At 46.8% G+C, this 25,670-nt stretch overlaps 1 pseudogene; it reads left to right on the forward strand.

Annotated features, from left to right (window-relative positions):
* Positions 1-15,007: 15,007 nt before the first annotated feature.
* LOC139276560 (U2 spliceosomal RNA) lies at positions 15,008-15,239 on the forward strand (annotated as a pseudogene).
* Positions 15,240-25,670: the final 10,431 nt, after the last annotated feature.

The following is a 25,670-nucleotide window of genomic DNA, read 5'->3' on the forward strand; positions in this document are numbered from 1 at the left end:
CTACGTCGTGTTCTTCCTCTGCTTCTTCTATGAGGTTGCTGAACCTCCTTTTTGTTTGATCCACGTGTTTGCAGCAGATTTGTCCATTGGTAAGTTTAACTACCAGAATCCTATTTCCCTCTTTGGCAATCACAGTGCCTGCGAGCCATTTGGGCCCTGCAGCGTAGTTGCGAACAAAAACAGGGTCATTGACATCAATACATCGTGCCCTCGCATTCCTGTCATGGTAGTGATATTGTGACTGGCGCCTGCTCTCGACAATTTCTTTCATAGTTGGGTGTATAAGCGATAACCGGGTTTTGAGCGTCCTTTTCATTAGCAGCTCTGCGGGTGGAACCCCTGTGAACGAGTGTGGTCGGGATCTGTAGGCCAACAGGAAGCGTGATAAGCGGCATTGTTGGGAACCCCCTTGGATTCTGAGCATCCCCTGTTTGATTATCTGCACTGTTCGTTCTGCCTGGCCGTTTGAGGCCGGCTTGAAAGGTGCCGTTCTGACATGGTTAATTCCATTGCCTGCCATAAAGTCCTGGAATTCAGTGCTTTGTCGCTGGGCCATTGTCGCTGACCAAGATGTCCGGTAGACCGTGGGCGGCAAACATTGCCCGTAGACTTTCTACCGTGGCAGAGGATGTGCTTGAATTTAAATTGTCACCCTCGATCCATTTGGAGTCGGCGTCTACTACAACCAAAAACATTTTTCCCATGAAAGGACCTGCGTAATCCACATGGATACGTGACCAAGGCTTGGCGGGCCATGGCCAGGGACTAAGTGGGGCTTCCCTGGGTGCATTGCCCAGCTGGGCACATGGGTTGCACCTGCGAACACAAAGTTCCAGATCTGCGTCTATCCCTGGCCACCAAACATGTGACCTGGCAATTGCCTTCATCGTGACAATGCCCGGGTGCTCATTGTGGAGTTCTCTGATGAACACCTCTCTGCCCATCTGGGGCATGACTACGCGGTTTCCCCACAGCAGGCAATCGGCCTGAAGCGAGAGTTCATCCCTGCACCTGTAAAATAGTTTAAATTCCTCAAGGCATGTCCTGTATGTGGCTGCCCAGTCCCCATTCAGGACACATTTCTTGACTAGAGACAATAGCGGGTCGCTATTTGTCCAGACTTTAATCTGACGGACTGTCACGGGTGAGCCTTCGCTTCCGAAAGCTTCAACAGCCATGACCATCTCAGCAGCATGCTCGGTAGCTCCTCAGTGGTGGCTAGTGGGAGCCTGCTGAGTGCATCGGCGCAGTTTTCAGTGCCCGGTCTGTGCCGAATTGTATAGTCATAGGTGGCTAACGTGAGTGCCCACCTCTGTATGCGGGCGATGCATTTGCATTTATGGCCTTGTTGTCGGCCAAAAGGGACGTTAGGGGTTTGTGATCTGTCTCCAGCTCAAATTTCCTGCCAAACAGGTACTGGTGCATTTTCTTTACCGCATATACACATGCGAGCGCCTCCTTTTCTACCATCCCGTAGCCCCTTTCTGCCTGGGACAGACTTCTGGAGGCATAAGCTACCGGCTGTAACTGACCCTTGGCATTGACATGCTGCAACACACACCCGACACTATAGGACGACGCAACGCACATTAACACAAGTTTCTTGCATGGGTCATATAGCGTTAACAGATTGTTGGAACATAACAAATTGCGTGCTCTATCAAAAGCCCTTTCCTGACTGTCCCCTTAGACTCATTCACGACCTTTGCGTAGGAGAACATGTAGCGTCTCTAGCAGTGTGCTCAATTTGAGAAGAAAGTTACCAAAATAGTTCAGGAGCCGCAGGAACGAACGCAGCACCGTCATGTTACAGGGTCTGGGTGCTCTCTGGATCGCTTCCATCTTGGACGCAGTAGGGCTGATCCTGTCTGCTGCTACCCTCATCCCCACGAATTCTACCTCTGGAGCTAGGAAGACGCACTTCGCCTTTTTCAGTCGCAGCCCTACCCGGTCCAGTCTGCGTAGCACCTCCTCCAGGTTGTGGAGGTGTTCTTCAGTATCGTAACCCGTAATGAGGATGTCGTCCTGAAAAACCACCATCCCTGGAATCGACTTGAGGAGGCTTTCCATATTTCGTTGGAAGATCGCGGCGGCCGAGCAAATCCCGAAATGACATCTGTTATACTCAAACAACCCCTTGTGTTTCATGATGGTGGTCAGCTTCTTCGACTCACTCGCCAGCTCCTGGGTCATGTAAGCTGAGGTCAGGTCCAATTTTGAAAAAAGTTTTCCACCGGATAGCGTCGCAAAGAGGTCCTCCGCTCTCGGTAGCGGGTACTGGTCTTGCAGTGACACCCGATTGATGGTGGCCTTGTAATCACCACATATCCTAACCCACCCATCTGTCTTAAACACCGGCACAATCGGGCTCGCCCAGTCACTGAATTCGACTGGCGAGATGATGCCTTCCCTCAGCAGGCGGTCCAATTCGCATTCTATCTTTTCCCACATCACGTACGGCACCGCTCTGGTCTTGTGATGTACTGGCCTGGCGTCCGGGTTTATATGAATCACTACCTTGGCCCCCATGAAAGTGCCAATGCCGGGTTGAAATAATGAATCAAATTTGTCCAGGATCTGTGAGCATGATACTCGCTCCACAGAGGAAATTACATTGACATCGCCCTTATTTCCAGTTCATGACAGCAAGCCAGCTCCTCCCCAGTAGTGCGGGACCGTCCCCCGGGACAATCCAGAGTGGCAACCTGTTCTCCGAATCTTTGTGGGTCACGACTACCATGGCGCTGCCTAGCACCGGAATGATCTCCTTTGTGTAAGTCCATAGCTGTGTGTCAATCGGCGATAATTTTGGCCTCCTGGCCTTGGACGCCCACAACTTTTCGAACTGTTTGATACCCATCAGGGACTGGCTGACCCCCGTGTCTAGTTCCATTGATACTGGGATGCCATTGAGGAGCACTTTCATCATTATCGGTGGCATTCTGGTGTATGAACTGTATACGTGCTCCACATGAACTTGCTGAACTTCAGCTTCCAGCGATTTCCCCCAGTGTTCCTTTCTGCAATTTCTGCAGGTATTTTGCTCATCTCTGCAAACTTCGGCTGAGTGTGTGCCTCCACGCCTCCAACATGAGCTGTTGTTAGAAACAAAAGGTCCCTTGCCAGTCGATCGTCTCTGACTGTCCCTGTGACTGTCCTTGAGTGCGCCATTAACAGGTGTTGATGGCCCCATTACTGGTCCCTTGCAATGGCGTGAATCGCCGTTTAGCTTGCCATTGTCTCCTTCGAACTCCCCCTCTGGGTTCGACTACATGTTGGGGCATGCCCGATTGCCCTTGTCTGCCTGGAGAACTGTGTGCTGCTTTAACAATGTTGAATCTCTGTTCCAACCATTCCTTAACACAGTACCTCTCGTCTGTTCTGCTAGTGGCCATGCTCGCGTGGTTTAAATTCCAGTTTCTTGTCGCCATTAATACGTCCTTACTATACAGTTTAAATGCACATAAGGCCCATGCTTGAGAGAAGGTCAGTCTGTGACCTGTCCTTTATTCTTTAGCGCTCAAGTGATGGAAGTGGGTGGAGCTTCCCCTTTTATACCTGAAGATCCAGGTTAGGAGTGTCTCCCACAAGTTCACCACCTAGTGATCATTGTTCTCACAGTGTACAACTTAGGTCAGATTATACATGGGTTACAATGCTGGTTGAATACATGACAGCCAGCATGGACTAAATTTTGTAAGAAACAAAATGAAAGCTCCCAGAGCTGCCGCATGCGTTTTGAGTATTGGAAAGTCACTTAAACTAATCAGAGATGGCTGAGCCAGACCAGACAGCCACATGTGTGAGGAGAGGCAATAAGGAGCTGCCCTGGAGCCAAGATCCAATCATGAGGCTTTCTGTGGACAATGGCCTTGAGGAATATAAAAAAAACGCAAGCCAGGAACTTTTCTCTCCTCTCTTCTCTCTCTTAGACACACGGCACGAGACATCCCTGAAGACCAGCTAAAACAGCAAGCCGTGTGTCCAAACCAGCCAGAGAGAAGTAACGTATATCGTTTATATTATAACCTCATCTGTTGTAACTAAGTAACTGATGACTGATGCTAATGTGCATGTGTGTATGTTTTTAATAAATTCTTCTAATTGTTTGGAAAGAATCGTCTCACTGTCAAATATAAGCCCAGAGAGATTCAGAAATCTTACACTTGGGCATATGAAATCCTCGTCAATTCAACCATTAATGGCTGTAAAATTCTGGACATGCGCATATGGACACCCAGCACATAAGACCCTGCCTGCCCCCACCTCCTTATGCTGTATTGAGATATGTCTATATTTCATATAGAATCTAACCAGCCGTCTTGATTAATCCATTCATCTTGGTTAATCCTTGCCACTAGCTCTGTCAAGCCCATGTGGTGGCTGGTGTGCAATGGCCACCAAACGTTAAAAAAATCCACGCACAGGCATCTTCCACCCTTCAAGATGTAGTTCGGGATCTGGAATATTAGGTCCTTCATTGAAACACCTGTGAACCCTTTTTGGCGTGGAAGTAAGTCATCCTCGCTACGAGGGACCACCTATGATGATGATGATGATGAGAATATAGCCTGAATTTCAACAGCTCTCTGATTGACCTCACCGTTTTACAGCCAACATTGGAGCATTTCCCAAAGATGGGTTGGAAAGCAAGTTGTGAAGAGGACACAAAAAATCTGCAAAGGGACATAGACAGGCTAAGTGAATGGGCAAAAATTTGGCAGATGGAGTATAATGTGCAAAAATGTGAGGTTATCCTCTTTGGTAGAATTTAAAAAAAAATTATTATTTAAATGGGGAGAGATTACAAAATGCTGCGGTACAGAGGGATCCAGGTGTCCTTGTACATGAAACTCAAAAAGTTAACATGCAGATACAGCAAGTAATTAGGAAGGTAAATGAAATGTTGGCCTTTATTGCAAAGGGGATGGAGTATAAAAGTAAGAAAGTCCTGCTACAACTGTACAGGGTATTGATGAGGCCACACCTGGAGCACTGCGTACAGTGTTGGCCTCCTTATTTGAGGAGGGATATACTTCCAGTGGAGGCAATACAGAGAAGGCTCACAAGGTTGATTCTTGAGATGAAGGGGTTGTCATATGAAAAAAGGTTACATAAGAACATAAGAAATAGGAGCAGGAGTAGGCTATACGACCCCTCGAGCCTGCTCCGCCATTCAATGAGATCATGGCTGATCTGATCATGGACTCAGCTCCATTTCCCCGCCCGCTCTCCATAACCCCTTATCCCCTTATCATTTAAAAAACTATCTATATCTGTCTTAAATTTATTCAATGTCCCAGCTTCCACAGCTCTTTGAGGCAGCGAATTCCACAGATTTACAACTCTCCGAGAGAAGAAATTTCTCCTCATCTCTGTTTTAAATGGGTGGCCCCTTATTCTAAGATCATGCCCTCTAGTTCTAGTCTCCCCTATCAGTGGAAACATCCTCTCTGCATCAACCTTGTCAAGCCCTCTCATAATCTTATTCGTTTCGATAAGATCACCTCTCATTCTTCTGAATTCCAATGAGTAGAGGCCCAACCTACTCAACCTTTCCTCATAAGTTAACCCCCTCATCCTCGGAATCAACCTAGTGAACCTTCTCTGAGCTGCCTCCAAAGCAAGTATATTCTTTCGTAAATATGGAAACCTAAACTGCACGCAGTATTCCAGGTGTGGCCTCACCAATACCCTGTATAGCTGTAGCAAGACTTTTATACTCCATCCCCTTTGCAATAAAGGCCTTATACTATTGACCTTCCTGATCACTTGCTGTACCTGCATACTATCCTTTTGTGTTTCATGCACGAGTACCCCCAGGTTGGGCCTATACTCATTGGAGTTTAGAAGATTGTAAGGTGATCTTATTGAAAAGTATAAGATTCTGAAGAGGTTTGACAGGGTAGATGCAGAGAGGATGTTCCTCTCGTAGGGGAGTCTAGAAATAGGGGGCATATTCTCAGAATAAGGGGTCGCCCATTTAAACGGAAATGAGGAGGAATTTTTTTCTCTTAGAGGGTTGTAAATCTTTGGAATTCACTACCCAAGAGAGCAGTGGAGGCTGGGTCATTGAATATATTTAAGTTGGAGATAGACAGATTTTTTAAAGATAAGGGAGTCAAGGGTTATGGGGAGCGGGCAGGGAAGTGGAGTTGAGGCCAGGATCGGATCAGCCATGATCTTATTGAATAGTGGAGCAGGCTCGAGGGGCCAGATGGCCTACTCCTGCTCCTATTTCTTAAGTTCTTATGTTCTTATTTAAGGGTGAGCTAGATAAGCACATGAGGGAGAAAGGAATAGAACGATATGTTGATAGGGATAGATAAAGTAAGTTTGGGGGAGACTCACATGGAGGATAAACATCGACATAGACCAGTTGGGCTGAATGGCCTGTTTCTCTGCTGTAAAGTCCGTGCAATTCTATGTAACTACAGTTAGTTGATTTGCCTCTGTCTTTGCTGTGGCCTTAAAGGAAGAGGCCAGGCCAGCAGCTCAACATCACAACAGTGCTCTAACCCTAGACTAGGTGACAGTCAGACTTTCAGATATGTGATATTCCCCACCCCTCCCCTGTCTCTTCCTCCATCTTGCCCCTTCATAGAATCATAGGGCTGGACTTTCCACTTGAGATCGTTGGCCTATCGCCCATTTATCGCCCAAAAAGGTAGGTTATCACCCATTTTACTTTAAAAGTGGAAAGTTGGGCCGGAACATCGCTGAAAAATTACCGGCCCAACTTTTGATGTTCCAGCAATCCTGAAGGCTGAAACATTGCTAAGGCTGAAACATCGCCCATATTTTGGGCCTAGCGATCTAAGTGGAATGTCTAGCCCATAGAAATTTACAGCACGGAAGGAGACCATTCGGCCCATTGTGTCCATGCCGGCTGACCAAGAGCAATCCAGCCTAATCCCACTTTCCAGCTCTTGTCCGTAGCCCTGTAGGTTATGGCATTTCAAGTGCACATCCAAGTTCTTTTTAAATGTGGTGAGGGTTTCTGCCTCTATCACCCTTTCAGGCAGTGAGTTCCAGGCCCCCACCACCCTCTGGGTGAAAAAATCTACACTCAAATCCCCTCTAAACCTCCTACCCAATATTTTAAATCTATGTCCCCTGGTTGTTGACCCCTCTGCTAAGGGAAAAAGAACCTTCCTATCCACTCTATCTGGGCCCCTCATATTTTCATGCACCTCAATAAGGTCTCCTCTCAGCCTCCTGTGTTCCAAAGAAAACAAACCCAGCCTATCCAATCTTTCCTTATAGCTAAATCCTCCAGTCCCAGTAGCATCCTGATCCCCTTCTCTCCTGATTCAGGCTCCTCATGCCCCAGCTGAAAGTACATAGGTCAGCCTGTTCCCAGGATTCCCTCCAAAGCCAGTCAACATGGGGGCAGCCGAGGGAGGTGCCGAGTCCCCCGGCCCACATACTTCCCCCTCTCCCAGGGCAGTGTGGCTGAGATTGGGAATTAGTGAGCGGAGGGTCGTGGGAATGGTCGCTATCCCACCGGTCTGCCCCAAAGTTCTGCAGTGCTTCACCACAAACTTCTGGTACTTTTAAATCACAACTTTCTGAGTGGATTTAAAAACAGTACCACATCCATTTATTTTATCAATTGATGTGATGATGGGCTCTCAATCCAGCCAGTCCCATTCTGCACTGTCTTTGGGTTGGATACGCAATCAATGAGTCCTCTTACCACTTGTTGCCTGGGAAACGGGGTCAGGCTATAAATGAGTGTGAACATACAGCTTCAGTTACTCTGCAACCAGCTAACCCAATTGTTGACCTTTAAAATCCATTGGAGTTGTGAAGGTCTCAGAAATCTCTGTTATTTTTCCATGACTATTTTTAACCTTCTCCAGAGACGAAGGGTCAACACAACCTGTCTGCTTCCGAATCCGAAGTGAAACAACTGGCCTCTTGCCTCAGCTGTGTCCTTGACTTGTGTTCAGGCCGATGAGTCAAGGTTTCACCCTGGCTGTCACGGACAGATGTCGTGCTGCTGAGGGCAGATCCAGCTGCTAAATCTGGTGATACTCAGCACCGAAGAGATTAGAGACTTCAAGAGGCAGGGAGCGTTCTGTCAAAGCCTGTGTTGTTCCTCTCCCCCAGCTACTACACTGCTGCTGCAAGCCCTGTCTCAGTGGGCAGCGCTCTCACCTCTGAGTCAGAAGGTTAGAGGCCCAAGTCCCACTCCAAGGTGTGATATACTTCACAGAGCACAAGCACACACAGCTTCCTAAAATGCCAGCAGCTCTCAGAAGTCTCCAGAAGCTTCTTGTCAGCTGTCTCGTTTATTCAACCTTTAGTTGCAGTAACACAATACGTCCACCGGGTGGAGTTACAGACATTACACTTCTCCCTCCTTAATGAAGCAGTTATTATATCAGCAATCATCATACATTACTTGCATGGTTATACATAACAAAGGATATGGACTTATTTTGCTATATTTACAAATTAAGCTTAACCACTCGTTTTCTGTTTCGAAGAGGATACCTTCGCTCTCGATCAGAACCTTCCAAACATGGTGTTGAATTTAAACTCATTCGAGGCTCATCCTGAGGAAAGCTTTCCTCCAAGGGATGCCCTTGATTTCCATTTGAACTAATTCTAACTTCTCTAGTTTTCCCGACTCGGACTCAGACTTAAATTCTGATTTTCTCTTGGATTTGTTTCCACTACATTGGATGTAGGATTTGCTATTGGTATATCAAAACTATCTGATGAGTCAGAAATAATTGAATCATTCCCACCTTCAACTCCTTCCATGCCTGTAGTAAAATATGATCAATGTGAACAAACCTAAACTGTTCATTGTCAAACATCTTGACCAAATATGTGCGAGGACATCTTCACCACTCTACCTAGTAACCACTTTACCCATTTATGGTGATGGTTCTTCACTCTCACCTTCTGGTTTAATTTCACACTTCTCTCTTTTACTCTACCTCTATCATGATTCTCTTTCTGTCTTAATTGTGTCTCTTCTACGGACTGTGCCAAGTTTGGTTTTAACAACGAGAATCTGGTTCATGGTTGTCGTTTGAGAAACAACTCTGCTGGTGTTCTACCAGTAGTTGTATGAGAAGTATTACGATATGTAATTAGAAAATTAGCCAATTTGTGATCCAATGACAACTGTCGTTTCTTTGGATTTGGATCTAACATTTGTTTTATGAGGGCATGGTTTACAATTTGTACAGTGCACTGTGCTGCACCATTCGAAGCAGGGTGGTATGGTGGAACCTTGGTATGTTTCACACCATTTTTGCTCGTGAACTGTGCAAATTCTTTTGAACGAAATTATGGTCAATTATCCGAAACAATTTCTTCAGGGAGGCCAAATGAAGAAACTAAACTTCGCAAAATGTCTAATGTTTTTAATTGTTGTTATTTTCCAATTGGAAACACCCTGACCCATTCAAATGGCTATCAATCACAATGAACAATTGTTGTCCTTCTAGCTCAGTAAAATCGATATGTAGCCTTTGCCACACCCTGGGAGGCCATTTCTGCTATATATTAAATAAAAAGTCTGACCATTGCGGGTCATGAACTCTTTGAACTCGGCACTGGTGAAGCATGGCCCATTGTCACTCACAAGGAGATCAGGCAGGCCGTGCGTGGCAACCATGGCCCACAGGCTTTCAGTGGTGGCAGCGGACATGCTTGCCGACATTATCTCACATTCAATCCATTTGGAGTGCGCATCTATAACTACTAGGAACATTTTTCCCAAGAACGGGCCTGCATAGTTGACGTGGACCCTAGACTACGGTTCGGAAGGCCAAGACCATAAACTTAGTGGCACCTCCCTGGGTGCATTGCTTAACTGTGAACATGTATTACACTTGTGCACGCAGGACTCTAAGTCTGCATCGATACCGGGCCACCACACGTGGGATCTGGCTATTGCTTTCATCATTACAATGCCTGGGTGGGTGCTGTGGAGATCACTAATGAAAGTGTCCCTGCCCTTTGTTGGTACCACTACACAATTGCCCCACAGAAGGCAGTCTGCCTGTAGAGACATTTCATCTTTGCGCCACTGGTACGGCTTTATTTCTTCCTGCATTTCTAACGGGTCACTAGACCAACTCCCATGGAGCACACAGTTTTTTATTAAGGACAGTAAGGGGTCCTGGCTCATCCAGGTTCTAATCTGTCGGGCGGTACCAGGTGATTGCTCACTCTCGAATGCTTCCATTACCATGACTAAATCTGCGGGCTGTGCCATCTCCACCCCTGTGGTGGGCAATAGCAGCCTTCTGAGAGCATCTACAGTTTTCTGTGCCTGGCCTGTGGCGTAGTTGTATGCGGGCAACGTGAGCGCCCATCTCTGGATGCGGGCCGATGCATTCGTATTTATCCCCTTACTTTCAGAAAAAAGGGTTGTCAGTGGCTTATGGTCAGTTTCCAATTCAAATTTGAGCCCAAACAGATATTGGTGCATTTTCTTTACCCCATACACACACGCCAATGCTTCTTTTTCGATCATGCTGTAGGCCCTCTCAGCCTTAGACAGACTTCTGGATGTATAAGCAACTGGTTGCAATTTCCCAGATTCATTAGCTTGTTGCAATACACACCTGACACCATATGATGACGCATCACATGCTAGCACCAAACGCTTACATGGGTCATACAACACAAGCAATTTGTTTGAGCAAAGTTTTCTAGCTTTTACAAAGGCATTTTCTTGGCTTTGACCCCATACCCATTCGTTTCCCTTATGCAGTAAAGCGTGTAGTGGTTCTAACAATGTGCTAAGATGCAGTAAGAAGTTACCAAATTAGTTCAGGAGTCCTAGAAACGACCGCAGCTCTGTCACGTTCTGTGGTCTCGGTGCGTTCTCGATTGCCTCCATCTTCGAATCGGTGTGCCTGATGCCGTCCGCCATGATTCTTCTCCCCAGGAACTCCACTTCAGGCACCAGGAATATGCACTTCGAGCATTTTAACCTGAGCCCCATGTGACTAAGAACCTCCTCCAGGTTCTGCAGATGCTCGTCTGTGTCCCGACCTGTAACCAAGACGTCATCCTAGAAGACCATGGTGCGCGGGACTGGCTTCAGTAAGCTTCCCATGTTTCTCTGGAATATCGCCGCAGCTGATCGAATCCCAAACGGGCTTCTGTTGTAAATGAAGAGACTTTTGTGCGTGTTGATGCAGTTGAGGGCCTTTGATGATTCCTCCAGCTCCTGCGTCATGTAGGTCGAGGTCAAGTGCAGCTTCGTGAACGTTTTTCCTCCTGCCAGCGTCGCAAATAGGTCGTCTGCCTTTGGTAGCAGGTATTGATCCTGCAGGGAGAAATGATTGATAGTTACTTTGTAATCACCACAGATTCTGACGGTGCCCCTTGAGGACCGGAACAATTGGACTGGCCCACTTGTTGAATTCGATCGGCGAAATGATGCCCTTTCGTTGCAGCCGGTCCAGCTCGATCTCCACCCTCTCTCTCATCATGTACGCTACCGCTCTCGCCTTGTGATGAATGGGTCGCGCCCCCGGAATCAGGTGGATCTGCACTTTTGCTTTTTGGAACTTCCCGATGCCTGGTTCAAACAGCGAGCGGAACTTGCTTAGGACCTGGGCACATGAAGTGTCGTCGACAGACGAGAACGCTCGGACGTCGTCCCAGTTCCAGCGTATCTTCCCCAGCCAGCTCCTGCTGAACAGTGTGGGGCCATTACCTGATACCACCCAGAGTGGTAACTTTTGCACTGCTCCATCGTAGGAGACCTTTACGGTAGCACTGCCGATTATGGGAATCAGTTCCTTTGTATACATTCTCAGTTTAATGTGAATGGGAGTCAGGACTGGCCTTGAGGCCTTGCTGCACCACAATTTGTCGAAAGTCTTTTTGCTCATAATGGACTGTCTTGCGCCCATGTCCAGCTCCATTGACACTGGGAGTTCATTAAATTCAACCTTCAGCATTATCGGGGGACACTTTGTGGTAAATGTGTGCACTCCCTACACTTCTGCCTCCTCAGTCTGAGGCTCTGGTTCGTCGTGATCCACCATGGATCTGTCCTCCTCTGCAACATGGTGGTTTGCAGGATTATCAGGGTTTGCAGCTCGCCTGCACATACATTGGAGATGTCCCATTATTCCACAGCCCTTACAAACATATTCTTTGAAGTGGCATGAATGGAAACGATGATCACCTCCGCAGCGCCAGCAAGGTGTTAATGGCCTTGCACTCACCACCCTTGATGGTGGATTCTGAGACATCTGCAGACGTGCAGCTGCAGGCATGTGAGGCCTGCCATGTACGTTGCGATTTGAAAACAACATTACTTTGTTCACAGTACTTGTAGCAGCATTCGTGTGCTGAGAGCTTTGTTTGGTATTGTCACTGGTGGCAACGAACGCCTGGGCTATTGCTATGGCTTTACTCAAGGTTGGAGTCTCTACAGTCAAAAGTTTGCGAAATACGGTTTTGTGTCGAATGCCAAGTACAAAAAAGTCTCTGAGTATGTACTCCAAATGTCCTTCAAATTCACAATGTCCTGCAAGGCGTCTTAGCTCGGCGACGTAGCTCGCCACTTCCTGGCCTTCAGACCCCTTGTACTTCTCCTTCCAGCTTGTTGACCACGTTTGGTTGCTCTACCAATCTCTTCAGCTGTGAGTGGCAGTTCATCAATGTATGAAAAATAGAACACTTCTTCCCTATCGGGTGTAACTTGTGATGGGGAAGGCAATCTAGACATTGCATCAGCATTACTGTGATCAGCTGATCATCTGTATTCAATATCATATGTATATGCTGACAAAATCAAAGCCCATCTCTGCATTCGGGTTGCAGCTAATGTTGGAACTTGGGACTTTGGATGGAGGATTGCTGTCAGGGGCTTATGGTCCGTAACGATGGTAAACTAACGACCATACAATATTTGTGGAATTTCTTGTCCCCAAAAATTAATGCCAAAGCTTCCCTTTGCGCGTAATTATTCTCACTGATACTGAGAGTGCGTGAAGCAAAAGCAATTGGTCTCTCCTCCCCACTACGTGATACATGAGAGCTCACTGCCCCAACTCCATATGGAGAGGCATCACATGCTAGCTTGATCTCCTTAGATACGTCATAATGAACTAACATGGTGCCTGTAGTGTATGAATAAAGAGTCTGACCAGATACTGTGAGCTCAAAGTAAAGTGTGACCTTAGTCTTTTATTGCAAGTCTCCAGAGTCCTCCTGTAGTTAAGGAGGCCTCTCCAGCCTGTGAGGCCTCCTTAAGTACAGGTGCTCCCAAGAGAGTGTGGGATCCCTTGGGACTCCAAGGGATGAGCCTTCTTGTGGTTAAACAAGGTATTTACAGGTTTACATATATAACAACACTCCCCCACCCCCCAAGTCAACAGTGTAACTATTTACAAGGTGAGTCGATCTGGGGCCTTTCTTTCCCTGGTTGATCGTCTCGGTGCAAATGCTGGTGTTGGTAAATCGTCTGTTGGGCCCTCGCTGGGCTGCTGTGCAGCTGGCTTTGCTGGGCTGCCTGGTGTGGTGAGTCCTGCTGGGCTGCTGTGGGTGATGGGTTCAGCTTCGTGGTCAACCACTGTGTTGGTTGCCACTGGTGTGTGTGTTGGGGGATCAAAAAAGGTAGGGTCTAATGTGGGTTGCTCTGGATAGTCCATGAATCTGAGTTTGGTTTGGTCCAAGTGTTTCCTGTAGATGAGTTCGTTTGAAAGTTTGACCCAAAACATCCTACTCACCTATTTGGCCACGACAGTGCTGGGAAGCCACTTGGGACCTTGTCCATGGTTCAACAAAAATACAGGATTATTAATCTCGATTTTGCGTGACACATTTGCGCTATCATGATATGTACTTTGTTGAAGCTGCCTGCTCTCTACCTGTTCGTATAGATCAGGGTGAATTAACAAGAGCCTTGTCTTAAGTGCCCTTTTCATGAGCAGTTCAGCGGATGGAATCCCAGTGAGCGAGTGGGGTCTTGTGCGGTAACTAAGCAGGACTTGGGATAGGCGAGTCTGCAGTGAGCCTTCAGTTACCCTCTTCAAGCTCTGCTCGATTGTTTGCACTGCTCTCTATGCCTGACCATTGGATGCTGGTTTGAATGGGGCTGATGTGACATGTTTGATCCCATTGCGGGTCATGAACTCTTTGAACTCGGCACTGGTGAAACACGGCCCGTTGTCACTCAGAAGGACATCAGGCAGGCCGTGCGTGGCAAACATGGCCCACAGGCTTTCAGTGGTGACAGCGGATGTGCTTGCCGACATTATCTCACATTCAATCCATTTGGAGGAACATTTTTCCCAAGAACAGACCTACATAGTCGACATGGACCCTAGACCATGGTTTGGAGGGCCAAGACCATAAACATAGTGGCGTCTCCCTGGGTACATTGCTTAACTGTGAACATGTGTTACATTTGTGCAGGACTCTAAGTCTGCATCAATACCCGGCCACCACACGTGGGATCTGGCTATCGCTTTCATCGTTACAATGCCTGGGTGGGCACTGTGGAGATCACTAATAAAAGTGTCCCTGCCATTTTTTGGTACCACTACACAATTACCCCACAGGAGGTAGTCTGCCTCAATAGTCATTTCATCTGGTACGGCGTTATCTCTTCCTGCATTTCCACTGGGACACTGGACCAGCTCCTGTGGAGATAACAGTTTTTTTAACTAAGGACAGTAAGGGGTCCTGGCTTGTCCAGGTTCTAATCTGTCAGGCGGTAACAGGTGATTGCTCACTCTCGAATGCTTCCATTACCATAGCTAAATCTGCGGGCTGTGCCATTTCCACCCCTGTGGTGGGCAATGGCAGCCTACTGAGAGCATCGGCACAGTTTTCTGTGCGTGGCCTGTGGCAGATGGCATAGTTGTATGCGGACAACATGAGCGCCCATCTCCTTTTGGCTAAGATCATGCATAACTAACCTGACCAGCCACCATGACCTCCGGGTGGTTTCTCCCTGGTCAGGAAGGTATATGCTTGCATTTTTGAAAACAGGAGGTGGGTGGGGTGGGTTGCTTCTCGGCCTTTTGGCTAAGATCATGCATAACTAACCTGACCAGCCACCATGACCTCCGGGTGGTTTCTCCCTGGTCAGGAAGGTATATGCTTGCATTTTTGAAAACAGGAGGTGGGTGGGGTGGGTTGACCCATCCACCTCCACGGAGGTGTGTGGGGGACCTGACCCATCCACCTCCATGGCACGAACCTGGTATTGCAGTACTTCCAGGAACGGTGCAGTGGCTCTAGGCCTTTTGGCTAAGAGCATTGGCGCAGAGTGATCCTTGGCATGTGCAAGGTGACCTCTGGCGTTTGTGATTTGACAAAGAATTGGAACGATTGGCTACGAATTTAAAAAAAAACAAAAAAAACATGAGCGCCCATCTCTGGATGCGGGCCGATGCATTTGTATTTATCCCCTTACTTTCAGAAAAAAGGGATATCAGTGGCTCATAGTCAGTTTCCAATTCAAATTTGAGCCCAAACAGATATTGATGCATTTTCTTTACCCCATAAACACATGCTAACGCTTCTTTTTCAATCATGCTGTAGGCCCTCTCAGCCTTAGACAGACTTCTGGATGCATAAGCAACCGGTTGCAATTTCCCAGATTCATTAGTTTGTTGCAATACACACCCAACACCGTATGATGACGCATCACATGCTAGTACCAAACGCTTACATGGGTCATACAACACAAGCAATTTGTTTGAGCATAACAGTTTTCTAGCTTTTACAAAGGCATTTTCTTGGCTTTGACCCCATACCCATTCGTCTCCTTTACGCAGTAAGGCGTGCACTGGTTGTAACAGTGTGCTGAGACCCGATAAGAAGTTACCAAAGTAGTTCAGGAGTCCTAGAAACGACCGCAGCTCCGTCACGTTCCATGGCCTTGGTGCGTTCTCGATTGCCTCCGTCTTCAAATCGGTGGGCCTGATGCTGTCCCCTGTGATACCTCTCCCCAGGAACTCCACTTCAGGCACCAGGAAAACGCTCTTCGAGCGATTTAACCTCAGCCCCACTCGATTAAGCCGACTAAGAACCTCCTCCAGTTTCTGCAGATGCTCGACTGTGTTCCGACCTGTAACCAAGACGTCGTCCTGGGAGACCACGGTGCGCGAGACCGACATCAGTAAGCATTCCATATTTTTCTGGAATATCGCCGCGGCTGATCGAATCCCAAATGGGCATCTGTTGTAGAGGAAGAGACCTTTGTGCGTGTTGATGCAGGTGAGGCCCTTCAATGATTCCTCCAGCTACTGCGTCATGTAGGCCGAGGTCAAGTCCAGCTTCGTGAACGTCTTTCCTCCCGCCAGCATCGCAAAGAGGTCATCTGCCTTTGGTAGTGTGTATTGATTCTGCATGGAGAAACGATTGATAGTTACTTTGTAATCACCACAGATTCTGACGGTGCTGTCTCCCTTGAGGACTGGAACAATCGGACTGGCCCACTCATTGAATTCGATCGGCGAAATGATGCCCTCTCATTGCTGCCTGTCCAGCTCGATCTCCACCCTCTCTCTCATCATGTACGGAACTACTCTCGCCTTGTGATGGATGGGTCGCGGCCCCGGAATTAAATGGATCTGCACTTTTGCTCCTTGGAACTTCCCGATGCCTGGTTCGAACAGCGAGCGGAACTTGTTTAGGACCTGGGCACACGAAGTGTCGTCGACAGGCGAGAGCGCTTGGACGTCATTCCAGTTCCAGCGTTTCTTCCCCAGCCAGCTCCTGCTGAGCAGCGTGGGGCCATCGCCTGGTACCACCTAGAATGGTAACTTGTGCACCGCTCCATCATAGGAGACCTTTACGGTAGCACTGCCGATTACGGGAATCAGTTCCTTTGTATACATTCTCAGTTTAGTGTGAATGGGAGTCAGGACTGGCCTTGAGGCTTTGCTGCACCACAATTTATCAAAAGTCTTTTTGCTCATAATGGACTGGCTCGCGCCCGTGTCCAGCTCCATTGACACTGGGAGTCCATTAAATTCAACTTTCAGCATTATCGGGGGACACTTCGTGGTAAATGTGTGCACCCCATATACCTCGGCTTCCTCAGTCTGAGACTCTGGTTCATGTGATCCGCCGTGGATCTGTCCTCCTCTGCAACATGGTGGTTTGCAAGATTAGCAGGGTTTGCAGCTCGCCTGCACATACATTGGAGGTGTCCCATTGTTCCACAGCCCTTGCAAACGTATCCCTTGAAGCGGCATGAATGAAAACGATGATCACCTCCGAAGCGCCAACAAGGTGTTAATGGCCTAGCATTCATCACCCTTGATGGTGGACTCTGAGACATCTGCAGACGTGCAGCTGCAGGCATGTGAGACCTGCCCTGCACATTACAATTCGAAAACAACATTACTTTGTTCACAGTACTTGTAGCAGCACTCATGTGCTGAGAGATTGGTTGGTATTGTCACTGGTGGCGATGAACGCCTATGGCTTTACTCAAGGTTGGGGTCTCTACAGTCAAAAGTTTGCAAAGTATTACTTCACGCCCAATGCCAAGTACAAAGAAGTCCCTGAGCATGTGCTCCAAATGTCCTTCAAATTCGCAATGTCCTGCAAGGCGTTTCAGCTCGGCGACATAGCTCGCCACTTCCTGGCCTTCAGACCTCCAGCATGTGAAGAACCGGTACCTCGCCATCAGAACGCTTTCCTTCGGGTTAGGATGCTCCCGGACCAGTGTGCACAAATCATCACACAATTTCACTGTGCGTTTCGCTGGAGCGAGCAGATTTTTCATGAGGCCATACATTGGTGCCCCGCAAACGGTGAGGAGAATCGCCCTTCATTTGGCAGCGTTCACTTCTCCTTCCAGCTTGTTGGCCACGATGTATTGGTCGAGTCGCTCCACGAAGGTTTTCCAATCATCTCCCTCCGAAAATGTCTCCAGGATGCCCACTATTCTCTGCATCGTTGCGGTGAAGTTCAATATCTGTATCTCGTCACCAGTTGTAGTATATGAATAAATAGTCTGACCAGATACTGTGAACTCAAAGTAAAGTGTGACCGTAGTCTTTTATTGCGGGTCTCCAGAGTGCCTCTCCAGCCTGTGAGACCTCCTTAAGTACAGGTGCTCCCAAGGGATTGTGGGATCGCTTGGGACTCCAAGGGATGAGCCCTCTGGTGGTTAAACAAGGTATTTACAGGTTTACATATATAACAGTGCTCTCTACCAATTCACTTTTACACTCCTTGAATGCTGTATCGCATTCTTTTGACCAACTCCAATGGACCTGTTTTTTTAATAGTTCATTCAGTGGATGTAATACTGTAGCTAAATTTGTTAGGAACTTCCCATAATACAGTAGTTCAAAAGACCCAAGAATGAATGAAGTTCAGTCACATTCCGAGGACTGAATGCATTTCTAATTGCATCCAATTTTTCCATGTTTGGATGTAAACCATCTTTGTCAACTCTGTACCCTAAGTACTCCACTGAGTTTTGAAATAACTCACACTTGCGAGCAGACACTCGTACTCTGTTCTTCTCTAGCCATTTGAAGACTTCATTCAATATGTTATTATGAATTTGCCTATTTGGTGCTGAAATTAATATGTCATCTAAATTACATACTACCCCTTCAATACCTTGCAAAATCTGGTTCATCACCTCTTGGAATATGGCAGGGGCGGAAGGCACCATAAACGGTAGCCTATTAAATTGATATAGGCCTAGATGAGTATTTATAGTCAAACATGACTTGGACTCCTCATCTAGTTCAAGCTGTAAGTAGGCATTCGTACGATCCAACTTTGAGAAGATCTCACCACCTTTCAGTTTTGTGAACAAATCTTCTATATTTGGCAATGTATTGGGGACATTACCCTCTAGAACCTGGCTTATTGTCACCACACAATCTTACCTTACCATCGGACTTAGGTACAACAACAATGGGTGTAGCCCAATTACATAGATATGTAATCTATGTAATCTTAGAGATAATGTTCTCTGTCTCTAGTCTTTTGAATTCTTGCTCAACCTTTTTCCTTGAGTGCATAAAGTATGGAACGTGGCTTGCAGTAAACTGATCTAGCCTCCTTCTGTACCCTGACACTCGCCTTGAAGCCTTGGATCGGACTGCCCGTTTCACAGAACGCCTTCGGATACTTCTTGATAACATCATCTGTTCTTGCAAATCTTGTTTCAACACGAAAAATCTCACTCCAATCCAGCTTCAGTGATCTCAACCAATTTCTTCCTCGTAAGGCCGGCTTGTCTCCTGTCACTACTATTAGAGGCAAGTTCTGAAATTGATCTTTATATTTCACCGGTATGGTGATACGACCTACCACAGGAATGTTCTCTCCCGAGTAGCCTCGTAGCTCTATCTTGGATTTCTCCAATGGGAAATCAAGCAATTTGTAGAGGTATAGCGACTCCGGTACTACACTCACGGATGCACCAGTGTCGATTTCCATTGGTATCTTGAATCCCGCAACATCTATGTGGATTTTGATACTTTTAAAATTGCTGTCCATTAACCTCGTGCTCCTGATAACGTTTAACTCTAACATCTCCACGTCCTGTTGTTGTTCTTCCATGCTATTTAATCTCTCGAGATTTCTATGCATAGCTTTGAAAGCTGGACTCATAGCTTTGAATGCTGATTTATCCTTCAGTCGGCATGCCTTCGCAAGATGCCCAGTCTTTCTGCAGAAGAAACACTCTGCTTTTACATATTGAGCAATGTGTTGTCCCAGGCACGACTTCAATGTTTTATTACAATTTCCAGTTTCTGAGACTTTGGGCCCCCACCACCTTTTACTTTGAACCTGCAGGTGATTCATCTCGTTTGTCTGATGACTGTAATTATTATGAAATTCTCAAGAATATTGGTCAGCCATACCCATCAACGTCACTGTCTGAAAAGCGATATCAAAAGTCAAGTCAGGCGTTGTCAATAACTTTCTTCTGATCGCATCATTTTTCATCCCACAAACAAAGAGGTCCCGCAATGCTCAGTTTTGAAAAGTTCCAAAATTACAGTGAATAGATAGCTTTTTTAATGCTACAATGTGCTCACTGATATTTTCATCAGCCTTTTGATTTCATATACCGAAATGATAGCTTTCAGCAATTTCTAAGGGTACGGGGTTGTAATGTTGTTCCTGCTTAGTCAAAATCTCCTTAAGCATTGTGTCCTTTAGCTCGGCAGGCACAAGCAGATTTAACAGAGTTTCATAACACTCAGGGCCAGCTTCAGATAAGAAAATCACTCTCTTACATTCCAACACAGCCCGATTCTGATCAGCATTCTCTGGAACTTCGATTATATTATTTGCAGTGAAATACATTTCTAGCCAGTCCACATATGCCTTAAACCTTTCCTGGCCACGTTTATATTCACCTAAATGACCCATTTCTCCTACGGATGCCGCCATTTTGACTTTTTAGTTTAAACCAGTGTGGCCGTAATTTACTTCGAGTTTTTCGCTTTTTCCAAAGGCAGGGAAGCTTCCAAAATCTCTCTGTCGGCTGGCTGAATCCTTCACCAACAAAATTTCAGCTTTATATATAAACATAGAAACATAGAAACATAGAAAATAGGTGCAGGAGCAGGCCATTCAGCCCTTCTAGCCTGCACCGCCATTCAATGAGTTCATGGCTGAACATGAAACTTCAGTACCCCCTTCCTGCTTTCTCGCCATATCCCTTGATCCCCCAAGTAGTAAGGACTTCATCTAACTCCCTTTTGAATATATTTAGTGAATATATCATCCGAAAAATCCCATCTCATCGCCAAATGTGATATATTCACAGAGCACAGCACAGATAGTTTTATATAATGGCAGATAGCATCTCAGAAGTTCCGGAAGCTTCTGGTCAACTGACTCATTTATTCACCTTTAGTTGCAGTAACACTATATGTCCACACCACAGTGTGGCGCTACAACATTACAAGCTTACAGACATTACATAAACCTTTGCTAGTTCTTAATGGCAATGTGTTGCTATGAATTCTTAATCAAAGAACTCTTGAAGCAAATACATTACGCCCAGCATGCTGAATAAGCTTCCAGCGCAACAGCAGCATGAAGGTATCGGGGCAGACGTCCCAATGGAACTGCTCCTCAGAAAGGATTTAGCAGCCTGTTGGGAAAGAAGGGGAAGAAAATGAGAAATTTTCTTTCACTTTGCTCACCTGTTTGTTAGTTTGTGACCAGATGTCACAATGACATGTTAACATTCGGAGCTAAAGGATCACATCGTTAACATGGCAATGGTAGACAGCTCATTAAATGTTAAAACGTGAAATAAGTTCTTTGGTCATGAATTATTTGCTGTGTGTGTGTGTGTGGTGTGCGGCGCGCGTGTGTGTGTGTGTGTGTGTGTGTGCGCGCACGCGTGTGTGTGTGTGTCTGTGTGTGCACGCGTGTGTGTGTGTATGTTACCCGTGATAAGCTTTTCAGCAAAATAGAGAGAAAGACTTGCATTTATATAGCGCCTTTCATGGCCACCGGACATCCCAAAGCGCTTTACACTTTTGGAGTGCAGTCACTGTTGTAATTTGGGAAATGCAGCAGCCAATTTGCGCACAGCAAGCTCCCACAAACAGCAATCTGATAATGACCAGATCATCTGTTTTTGCTATTTTGATTGAGGGATTGACCAGGACACTGGGGATAACTTCCCTGCTCTTCTTTGAAATAGTGCCATGGGATCTTTTGCGTCCACCTGAGAGGGCAGATGGAGCCTTGGTTTTAACGTCTCGTCCGAAAGACAGCACCTCCGACAGTGCAGCACTCCCTCAGTACTGCAATGGAGTGTCAGCCTAGATTTTTATGCTCAAGTCTCTGGAGTGGGTCTTGAACCCACAACCTTCTGACTCAGAGGCGAGTGTGCTGTCCACTGAGCCCCAAAGAAAGAGAAGTGGCAAAACAAAACAAAACAAAAACGACATTCCGTGGGGAAAAGAATGATGGGAATGGCCGGCTGCATTGGCAGACACCAATCCTCAGTGGAAATGGAGCATGATTGTGCTGCTTCAATATCTGTTTCACATTATTAGGGAGCTGATTGTGTTGGATTCTTTGCTTGTAGATTGGCAACAGTTTAGAGTCTCTCGAAGCTGCCAGCTGGAACCAGCGGGAAAGAGAATGAAGAAAAAACTAATGGAAATCAGGAGTTAGGCAGTGATCTCATCAAGAGAAATGTGCAGACAGAGAAGGGGACTTCTAGATAACAGGCAATAAAGCTTATTTTATTACTCACTGAGCTATTGATACCAAACCCCTGCATCTTAGTCATTCCCAGAACATTTCCTGTCAAATATATCCGTTTTCAGTGAGATTTCACACAGGTTCCCAGCGAATTACAGGGCTGATTCCATGATCCAGTACTCACCGTGGGGGGTGGAGCCAGCGCAGAGCATGACGGAGATTGCCTGACGTGTTCGCCCGATCAGTGCTACTCCCGGCGGGAGCATTGGACCACAAAATCACATTCATTATTTACTGACTCAGTAAATGAATAAATGCAGATAGTAAGAAGGGAGACATGGAGGGAGAATCTTCTATAGAGACAGGCTCACCGTAACAACATCCTTTTATACTTGCATTTATATAGTGCCTTTCATGACCACCGGACCTCTCAAAGTGCTTTACAGCCAATGAAGTACTTTTGGAGTGTAGTCACTGTTGCAATGTGGGAAATGTGGCAGCCAATTTGTGCACAGCAAACTCCCACAAACATTGGCCAGGACACCGGGAATAACTCTCCTGCTCTTCCTCGAAATAGGGACAGACACCATCAGACCATCCTTTTATAGGGACAGGCTCCATCAGACCATCCTTTTATAGGGACAGGCACCATTAGAACATCCTTTTATAGGGGCAGGCTCACTATCAGGAGACCCTTTTACAGAGAGTTACAACATTTAAAAAAATTGTACGAAGTGTTTCAATAGTTTGAATAGTGAGAGATATTCTCTCTGATTATTAAGCAGGTTTTTAAAAATTCATTCTGGGTGTCGCTGACGAGGCCACCATTTATTGCCATTCCTAATTGCCCTTGAGAAGGTGGTGGTGAGCCACCTTCTGGAAACGTTGCAGTCCGTGGGGTGAAGGTGCTCCCACAATGGTGTTAGGGAGGGAATTCCAGGATTTTGACCCAATGATGATGAAGGAACGGCCGATATATTTCCAAGTCAGGATGGTGTGTAACTTGGAGGGGAATTACAGGTGATGGTGTTCCCATGCGCCTGCTGCCCTCATCCTTCTAGGTGGTAGCGATCAGGGGTTTGGGAGGTACTAATGAAGAAGCCTTGGCGAGTTGCTGCAGTGCAACTTGTAGATGGTACACACTGCAGCCACGGTGCACTGGTGATGGAGGGAGTGAATGTTTAAGTTGTTGGATAGGGTAGCAATCAAGCTGCTTGTCTTGGATGGTGTCGAGATTATTGAGTGTTGTTGGAGCTGCACGCATCCAGGCAAGTGGAGAGTATTCCATTACACTCCTGACTTGTGCCTTGTAGATGGTGGAAAGGCTTTGGGGAGTCAGGAGGTGAGACACTCGCCGCAGAATACCCAGCCTCTGACCTGCTTGCTGCCGCAGTATTTATGTGGCTGGTCCAGTTATATTTCTGGTCAATGGTGACCCCCGGAATGTTGATGATGGGGGATTCGGCGATGGTAATGTCGTTGAATATCAAGGGGCGATGGTTAGACTCTCACTTGTTGGAGATGATCATTGCCTGGCACTTGTGTGGTGTGAATGTTAGTTGCCACTTATCAGCCCAAGCCTGAATGCCGACCAGGTCTTGCTGCATGCAGACATGGACTGCTTCATTATGAAGAGTTGCGAATGGCACTGAACATTGTGCAATCATCAGCGAACATCCCCACTTCTGACCTTATGATGGAGGGAAGGTCATTGATGAAGCAGCTGAAGATGGTTGGGCCTAGGACACTGCCCTGAGGAACTCCTGCAGCAATGTCCTGGGGCTGGGATGATTGTCGTCCAACCACCACAACCATCTTCCTTTGTGCTAGGTCTGACTCCAGCCAAAGGAGAGTTTTCCCTCTGATTTCCAGTGATGAGGGATCATCAATGTAACATTGTCACTAAGAGAGTGAGGAGAGAGGTTAGGAGGAATTTCCTTATGTAGAGAGTTGTTAGATATGGAATGGTTTGCATAGCGAGTAGTTAAGGTAGCAACTATGGAAAAAGTGGATGAATATTTGAAGCAGAGGGAAATACAGCGCTACAAGGAGAGAGTGGATAGTGAGATTGGTTTGGATTGCTGTAGCATAGACACAATAGGCTGACTATGCCTATTCCTGTGCTATAAACTGCAATGGTACTTGTTATGTATGCAACCCGATGTAACCAGTATTATGCGCCACTAGAGGGCGCACCCGTTGGAGTACCAAGGGATCCCAGAATCCCTTGGGAGCACTGTATTTAAGCAGGTCTCCCATGCTGTAAGCACACTCTGGAGATAGAATAAAGGAATGAAGGTCACACTTACTCACGTCTACAGTACTCAGTTACATTACTTTATTATGAACATAATAACTGTTGACGAGATAATGAACCATCACGCGAAAATGCAGAGAACTGTTGTTATCCTGGAGAAATTCTCAGAAGGAGACGATTGGGAGGCCTTCGTGGAGCGACTCGACCAATACTTTGTGGCCAACGAGCTGGAAGGGGATGAAAACGCTGCCAAACAAAGGGCGATCCTCCTCACCGTCTGCGGGGCAACAACCTATGGCCTCATGAAGAATCTTCTAGCTCCGGTGAAACCAACAACCAAATCCTATGAAGAACTGTGTACGCTGGTCCAGGAGCACCTAAATCCGAAGGAGAGCGTTCTGATGGCAAGGTATTGATTTTACACGTGTCAACGGTCTGAAGGCCAGGAAGTGGCGAGCTACGTCGCCGAACTAAGGCACCTTGCAGGACATTGCGAATTCGATGGATTCCTGGAGCAAATGCTAAGAGACTTTTTCATGCTTGGCATTGGCCATGAGGTTATCCTTCGCAACTATTGACTATTGAAACACCAAATCTGAGCAAAGCCATAACGATAGCCCAGGTATTTATGTCCACCAGCGATAACACCAAACAAATTTCGCAGCATAAAGATGTTCCGGCAAGTACTGTACACAAAGTAACGTTGTTTTCAGGCAGAAATGCATATGGCAGAACGTACAAGCCTGCAGCTGCACGACCTCAGATGACCCAGAGTCCGCCATCAAGTGTTAACGTGAAGCAATTGACACCTTGTTGGTGCTGTGGAGGTGATCATCGAGCCCATCAATGCCGCTTCAAACACTATGCGTGGAAAGGCTGTGGAACAATGGGACACCTCCAGCGAGTGTGCAGACGAGCTGCAAACCCTGCAAATCACCACGTTGCAAAGGAAAACCGATCCATGATGGATCAAACTGAACTAGAGACTCAAACTGAGGCAGAAGTGTACGGGGTACACACCTTCACCACGAAATGTCCACCGATCATGTTAAAAGTCAAACAGAATGGAATTCCAGCATCCATGGAACTGGGCACGGGTGCGAGTCAGTCTATGATGAGCAAAAAGGCCTTCGACAGGCTGTGGCGCAACAAGGCACACAGGCCCAAGCTGAGCCCTGTTCACACCAAGCTGAGAACTTACACTAAAGAGCTGATCCCTGTAATTGGCACCGCAGCAGTAAAAGTCTCC

Source organism: Pristiophorus japonicus, chromosome 11 (assembly GCF_044704955.1).
Source record: "Pristiophorus japonicus isolate sPriJap1 chromosome 11, sPriJap1.hap1, whole genome shotgun sequence".
Taxonomy (NCBI): domain Eukaryota; kingdom Metazoa; phylum Chordata; class Chondrichthyes; family Pristiophoridae; genus Pristiophorus; species Pristiophorus japonicus.